This window comes from Melanotaenia boesemani, chromosome 13 (genome assembly GCF_017639745.1).
Source record: "Melanotaenia boesemani isolate fMelBoe1 chromosome 13, fMelBoe1.pri, whole genome shotgun sequence".
Taxonomy (NCBI): domain Eukaryota; kingdom Metazoa; phylum Chordata; class Actinopteri; order Atheriniformes; family Melanotaeniidae; genus Melanotaenia; species Melanotaenia boesemani.
In genome coordinates this window covers 33581861-33589574 of record NC_055694.1, presented here as the reverse complement: position 1 = coordinate 33589574, position 7714 = coordinate 33581861, and the positions used below count along the sequence as shown (strand labels likewise).

At 51.6% G+C, this 7714-nt stretch overlaps 1 pseudogene; it reads right to left on the bottom strand.

Moving 5' to 3' along the window:
• Nucleotides 1–1437: 1437 nt before the first annotated feature.
• On the bottom strand, nt 1438–5588 carry LOC121651006 (annotated as a pseudogene).
• Nucleotides 5589–7714: the final 2126 nt, after the last annotated feature.

Sequence of the window (7714 nt, the reverse complement as noted above, 5' to 3'; positions counted from 1 at the left end):
GAATAATGAAATGCAATCATTTTGGGAAGTGTGGAGGATAGGAACAGAACCTGTGAGCATGGGACTCACATTTCAGCTCAGCCTTGGTACATCTAGCTTCAACACTTCCTTTAGTTCACTTACTATCAATTTACTAACACTTGGTTTCATGTTTAAAGCACTTAAGTTTATTTATGCAACAAAACTAATGTGTTAGGGAAATGACAGCATCATGGTTAGGGAAATATTGCATTTGTAACAGCTGCTCCTATACTGTTGACTCTGTTAATTTATACTGTTAAATTTAAAGGGACAGTGACCTGATGATGATTTAGGGTAGGGAATAGGTTATTATGTTACAATGGGATTCAAGGCTTGGTACCAACACTATAACTTGCAGTCTACGCCTGGCAACCTGTTCCTCTGCTGGCCATGCAAGTTGGATATTTCACTGTGAATCAATAAGAAGGGCCTATGAGGTATTTGTTGGTATTAGACCACCTATAACAACAACAAAAAGAAAATGGTCTCTTCTATCAGAATTTGAAAGATTTCAAGAGCTTGATAAGTATTATGAATATTGTTTGACGCTTTAAAAGCATTAATTTCCAACTTCCTATTCACACAGCAGTTCTTAACGGCGTAAGGAAATTGTGCTTAAAGGCCATATTCTTCTTAACAAAGTGAGATGTCTGTGAATTCAGACAGACACAAATCTTCCCCCCAAAACTCAAAGTGTCTTAGGGAATAACATTAGTGCATCACACAAACCAAGGCAGGTTTTAAGTTACAGACTAACAGAGCCAGCAGCACTCAGAGCGTACTTTGATTTTCATAGCAAGCTGTGAGCTCTTGGGGGCGATTGGTCTGGTAAAAGTTTCTGAAACAAGCCCACAGACAGATGGAAGGAATCTAGTTCAAACTAAAAAAAAAGGATAAACCAAGAAATACTGTACTAATTTCATTTTTCATTATGGGTTATGTTGTTCACTTGTAAGTTTTAATAATACATTTTTTAGTAATAATAATAATAATACATTTTATTTCAAAGTGCCTTTCAAGAACTTTAGGTTCTCTGAGTAATATGAGCGCGATGTCTCACTATGGGATGCAAGCCTCTCTGCAGCCCTCAGAAGCACTAATCTCATTACCCTGATTGGCTGATGAACGTGTAAACGTATCCGTCCGCATCACGTAGTGCCATCTGCCTTAAATAGCTCATGCGGATGGACCAACTCATTCAAGATAAGCACCTCTTCTCACTCCCCCCAGCAAGAAGGGTTGTCTGGTGAGATATCTTGCTCATATTACTCAGAGAACCGGGGTTATGTAAATAACCTAAAGTTCTCTTTCATAATATTCCGCTCAATGTCTCACTATGGGATGTGGTAGCTCCCGAATTGCCAGACAAGCTTATCTAGCGTCCACCAACCCACCGGGAAAAGAACTCCGATTCGGTCAGGACAGCAAAACTGCGCGTGCCACGCACGGAGCGGAGACGTCCAGCATATAGAAATGGACAAAGGTGAGAGGCGAGGACCAACTCGCCGCTGCACAGATGTCCTGAACAGAGACCCCTCTGAATAGGGCCCAGGAGGCGGCCATGCCCCGAGTCGAATGTGCCCGCAAGCCCCTAGGAGGCTGCAAACCCTGACCCGTACAGGCCAAAGCAATCGCCTCCACCACCCAGTGTGACAGGCGCTGCTTTGTGACAGGTTTTCCCTTATGAGGACCAGACCAGGAGACGAACAACTGATCGCTCCGCCTGAAACCCCCAGTCCTATCCATGTAAGCGCACACCGCGCGCACTGGACACAAGGCATGTGACCGCGATTCCCCTGACGAGGCAGGGAAAGCCACAAGATCAATAGGAGAACATGAGCCCACCACCTTAGGCACAAAAGCCGGGTTGGGCCTCAAAATCATTCTCACACCGCCCGGGAAAAACTGGGCGCATGTCAGGTGCACCGAAAGCGCATGGCTGTCGCTGACCCGCTTAGCTGACGCCAGAGCTAGCAACAACACCGTCTTGAGGGAGACGTGTTTTAAATCTGCCCCCTCCAGTGGCTCAAAGGGAAGGCCCTTAAGCCCCTCCAGAACCACAGCCAGATCCCACGGTGGTACCAGCGGTCTGGACACAGGAAGGAGCCTGCGTGCGCCCTTCATAAAGCGGCAGACCAATGGGTGCTGACTCGCCGTGTGCTTCTCAAACCCCACGTGACAGGCAGCAATAGCTGCCAAATACACTTTTACCGTGGAGAAGGCTTTCTTCCTGTCAATCAGGTCCTGCAAGAATGACAAAATCACCCCCACCGGGCACTGAAGAGGAACGTGGCCGTGTCTATTGCACCACTCCACGAAGACCCCCCACTTACCATACAGAGATCTAGTGGAGGGGGCTCGAGCACTCTATATAGTGGAAATCACCCGCTGTGGGAGTCCCACAGCTGACAGACTGAGCCACTCAGGGGCCAAGCCCACAGTGCCAGGCGTTCTGGGTGTGGGTGGAAGACAGTCCCCCTCCCCTGAAGTAACAGGTCCCTGCGTAGCGGGAGTTGCCAAGGCTGAGCACGCAGCAACTGATATATATTTCCCCCAGCCAATGCATGGCAGGCCAAAGCGGAGCTATCAATATCAGTGTATGGCCGTACTCCCTCACTCTGGCCAGAGTGGGGGGTATCAACGCCAGGGGAGGGAATGCATAAAGAAGCCCGGGCGGCCAGACGTGCTCTAGTGCGTCTACACCCAGAGGAGCATCCTTGCTGCGCAGAGAATAAAACAGAGCGCAGTGCGCATTTTCTCTTGATGCGAACAGATCCACTGTGGCCCGACCGTAACGGGTCCAAATCTGTCCCACAACCTCTGGGTGCAGAGTCCATTCCCCGTATACAGGCGGGCCTCTGGACAGTAGGTCCGCGCCCATATTCAGGACTCCCGGGACGTGCGTTGCCCTCAGAGAGAGGAGGCGATCGCTGCTCCAGAGGATCAGTCTGCGTGCCAGCATGTGTAACTGGCGGGAGCGCAAACCCCCTTGACGGTTGATGTACGCCACCATTGTTGTATTGTCCGTCCTTACCGGGACATGATGGCCCACGAGGGACGGAAGGAAATGCCTCAGGGAGAGGAAAACCGCCAAAAGCTAAAGAAAGTTTATGTGGGACCGCTGGAGACCGACGCTCCATTGGCCCCTCACAGTTCGGCCCTCGTGGATCCCACCCCACCCCGTCAGGCTCGCATCGGTAGTGACCACCTTCCTGGACAGGATGGAGCCCATAGGGACTCCCTGCGTCAGAAAGGCCGGGATCCCCCAGTGACGCAGTGTCCTGGCACATGCAGCAGTGACACGCACCCTGCGTGCGCCATGACGGGCGGTGTCCAGTCAGCATGAGGCCACCCAAAGCTGAAAATCCCTCATGTGGAGGCGACCGAGCCGGACAACGAGAATGGCGGACACCATCAGTCCGAGCAATCGAAGACACAGCCTGAATTGGACTGATTTTCCCGGACGAAAAAACCCGAGACACGTCCTGAAAACCCTCACGCGGTCCGCCAAGATGCGCGCTGTGAAAGACAGCGAGTCCAGAGACAGGCCCAGAAAAATTATGCTCTGCGCTGGGGACAGCATGCTTTTTTCTGTGTTTATCACAAAACCCAAATGGGGCAGGTGCTCCACGAGAACATGCGTGTGCGCCCTGGCCTCCTGCTCCGACTGTGCCAGCAGCAGCCAGTCGTCCAGGTATGTGGCCAAGCGGATGCCCTGGCACCTCAGCTGAGATATTGCTGCTTCCATTAACCGCACGAACACCCGCGGACTCAGAGAGAGACCGAAAGGAAGCACTCGGTACTCGTAGCAAATCCCCTGGAAAGCAAACCTCAGGAATTTTCTGTGGGGAGGGTAGATAGGGATGTGGAAATACGCGTCCTTCAGGTCAACAGAAGTGAACCAATTGTTCTGTCGCACAAGACGCAACAGGGATGCGTGTGTGAGCATCCTGAATTTGTATTTCCGGAGATATCTGTTCAGAGCACGAAGATCCAGGATAGGGCAAATCCCGTTTCCACCCTGTTTGGGGACCAGAAAATACCTGGAGTAAAACCCGCTCTGACACTGTGCAGGAGGTACAACACAAATCGCTCCCTTGTTTACCAAGGAGCTGATTTCCCCCTGTAAAACGTGGGCTGACTCCCCTCGAGCCTGGGAATGCAAAATGCCGGCGAAACGAGGGGGAACGGTGGCGAACTGAAACCTGTATCCCCTCGAAATCTTCCTTAACACCCAGGGTGGGGCTGCGTGTGCGGCCCACCTCTCCCACCTGAGGGAGGGAGGAGGCGCACCCTGCAGCCTGTCCACCATAGGAGGCTCTATCCATGATGGGGTAGCACCCTCCCTCGCAGAAACAGCTAAATGGTTTTACGGGACTGCGCCGTGCATCCACGTCCGAGATGACAGGGCAGCGACGGGTGCACCTCTGCCACTGTCCCAGGAGGGGCAACCGCCCGCCACCGGGCTGTTCATGATTTTGGCTTTTTTTATTAGCTGCGCCCTCGGCCTTTGGCCTGGATGCTGCAGCGGAACACATTTTAATTTTTTTAAACATAATGTGTGTGTGCTTGTGGACTTTTGAGAGGGGCAACCGCCAAAACCTCTGCTGACAAATGTCAGTTCCTCTCCCCATGCTCTGGCACAGTCCGTGGCAGCTGGGAGACGGGGGCGAGAGATAGACCAGCCGGCCCGACTGGGTGGAGGAGGCAGGGTGGGGCCTTAGCTGTTTGGGTATTTTGAAATGTGAAACCTGAGAAACAGCCGGCGTGAAGGTTTTGCGCTGCACAGGTGGAGAGGGAGTAGGAGGTTTCCGAGGGAGGCAGAGCTGGAGAGCTTCATCCTCCTTCTTCTTGGCTTTACAACGCCGTTGCATCGAAGCAAATGCAGAGCCAAAAATCCCCTCCGGGACAATGGGCATGTCCAGCATGTCATCCTTCTCCCTATCCGAAAAGTTGGCGAGGTTCAGCCACCGCGCCCGTTCCTGCAGCACCATAGTTCCCAACGCTCTGCCCGTGGCCTGAACCGCACAGCGTTGGACGCAGAGACATAGGTCGGTGATGACCGGAATCTCCTCCCACGTTGCTGGGTCCTGTGTTTGTCCAAAATCCTCGCACAATTCGGCTTGGTAAGTGAGCAGGGAGAGGACATTAAGCGCCCGGGCTGAAAGCGCCGCTGCCTTATAAGCTTTCTCAGTCAGGGCCGACTGAAAATGGTCAGATTTAGACGGCAGGCTGGGACTCCTGGAGGACACTGCAGACAGCTGGGGGTGGAGGTGGGCTGCAACAAGTGGCTCCATCGGAGGCATGCGGAGCAAGCCCAGGCTCTCCATCGCCTCACAATCGAGGGACGAGGCCCCGGGAATCGGGCTCCTGCTGCTGTAAGGACGGTCCTTCCATGAACGTGTCACTTCATCCAGCAGCTCTGGGAAGACGGGGAGAAGTTGCTTCGTTGCACTTTTGGCCAAGGGCAATCTCTTCCCTTCGTAGCGGGATCTGGTGGTCTCAGCTACAACTACGGGCCAGGGGATGGCCAGTCGGGCGGCCGCGCATTTACACACGTCGAGCATGTCCAAGCTGGGGAGGGGAGAAGCTGGTGTGCCACTCTCGTCTCCATCCCGAGAAGCAACGGAGGCCCCATGCTGTGCAGCATGGGTAGGAGTGATGAAGACGTCGTCCTCCTCTTCATCCTCGTAAATGAGGAGGTTTGAGGAGGACATCTTCGTCTTCCCCGTAGTCCAAGTCCAGGACGTCTTCCTTCGGCGGGGAATCTGCGGCTACGTCGAGTTGGGAGCCCCAGCTGGCGCCAGCCTGCAGTACCACCACCGCGGCAGCTCCCTTCTCCTCCTCCTCCTCTTTGACCTCAGCACCGGCGGAGGGGAGATAGGGGTCCTGCCCAGACAGGCTAACCTGGCGGGCTAGCCATCTGCGGAGACTCTTCGTGGTGAACACCGAGCAGTGTTGACACGAACCAGGAACATTGATGGCCAGTCGGGCATGTTCCAGCCCCAGGCAACTCGAGCAGACCTGGTGTGGGTCTCTGCTCGATATCTTGTTCCTGCAACGACAGGGACGAGCCCCAGAGTCTCCGAGCCCTCGGGTGTGAGAGGTTTTAGCCTCTATTCCTTGCGAGCTGGTGAGCAGGCAGGGAGTAGAGGCAGCTAGCTGGTGTGCTAACCGTGGGGAGGCCGAGAAATTAGCTGGTGTGCTAACACTCGGTGCTCGAGACGCCGTGGTGGGAGCGACAAGGATAGTGCGACCGAACCGTGGAGGGGCAAGGAAGCACTATGGTCTAGTGTGACCAAAGAGCTAAGAGTCCAAGCTAGGTGGCGCTCGGCGACGCAAGCCGAAGGATCAGTCTGTGAGCAGTTGAGCTAGCTAGCCTTGGACGCAAGATATGCTCCGAGTGAGAAGAGGTTTTTGAATGAGTTGGTCCGTCCGCATGAGCTATTTAAGGCAGATGGCACTACGTGATGCGGACGGATACGTTTACACGTTCATCAGCCAATCAGGGTTGGCGTAATGAGATTAATGCTTCTGAGGGCTGCAGAGAGGCTTGCATCCCATAGTGAGACATCGAGTGGAATATTATGAAAGAGAACCCCAAGGACACTTTACAAAATTAAAGTAACAACATTTAAAAAAGGCAATAAGGAAAAAAAACAACATACAAAGCGCACTAAGAGAACATAAGAAAAATACAGAAATGGTTGGACAGTAGAGTACATTTCAGTTTACTTGTTCAACTGCTTGTTTACACTAATATCTAATCAGCCAATCACATGGCAATATCTCAACTCATCTAGTCATGAAGACACGGTGGAGGAGACTTGCTGAAGTTCAAACTGAGCATCAGAATGAGGAAGAAAGGACTTTGATCGTGGCATGGTTGTTGGTCTGAGTATTTACTGGGACTCTCACACACAACCATCTCCAGAGTTTACAGAGGTCTGAAGAAGAGAAAATATCCAGTGAGCAGCAGTTTTCTGGACCAGGATGTCTGGTTGATGTCAGAGGTCGGAGGAGAATGGGCAGATTGGTTGGAGATGATAGAAAAGCAACAGGAAGTCCAATCAGCACTGGTTCCAACCAAGATCTGCAGAACAGCATCTCTGAACACACAACATGTCCAGCCTTGAAGCAGATTAACTACAGCAGCAGAAGACACACCGGGTGCCTCCTGCCAGCTAAGAACAGGAAACTGAGGCTACAATTCACACACACTCACCAACACTGGACAATAGAAGATGGAGAAACGTTGCTGGTCTGATGAGTCTCCATTTCAGCTCCACATTCAGATGCTCGGCTCAGAATCTGCTGAAAACATCATGAAAACATGGATCCATCCTGCCTTGGATCAACGCTTCAGGCTGCTGCTGGTGTAATGGTGGGGGGAGATGTTCTTCTATTCTATTCTATTCTATTCTACAGTCATTTAGCAGACGCTTTTATCCAAAGCGACTTACATTTGAGAGGAAGAACAACACAAGCATGAATTCAAACAAGATGGGATGTCATAATTAAGTGATAGTCAGACCGCTTTTGAGTCCAGTTGGACCCAGGTGCTGTCATGTAGTGCTAGTGCAGTGCATATAATTTTTTTTTTTTTTTTTTTTTTTTTTTTTTAGTCATTTTATTTAAATACAGGATCACGATTTCATCACACAATATCAAGTAGGTCATAAGTGCATGATTT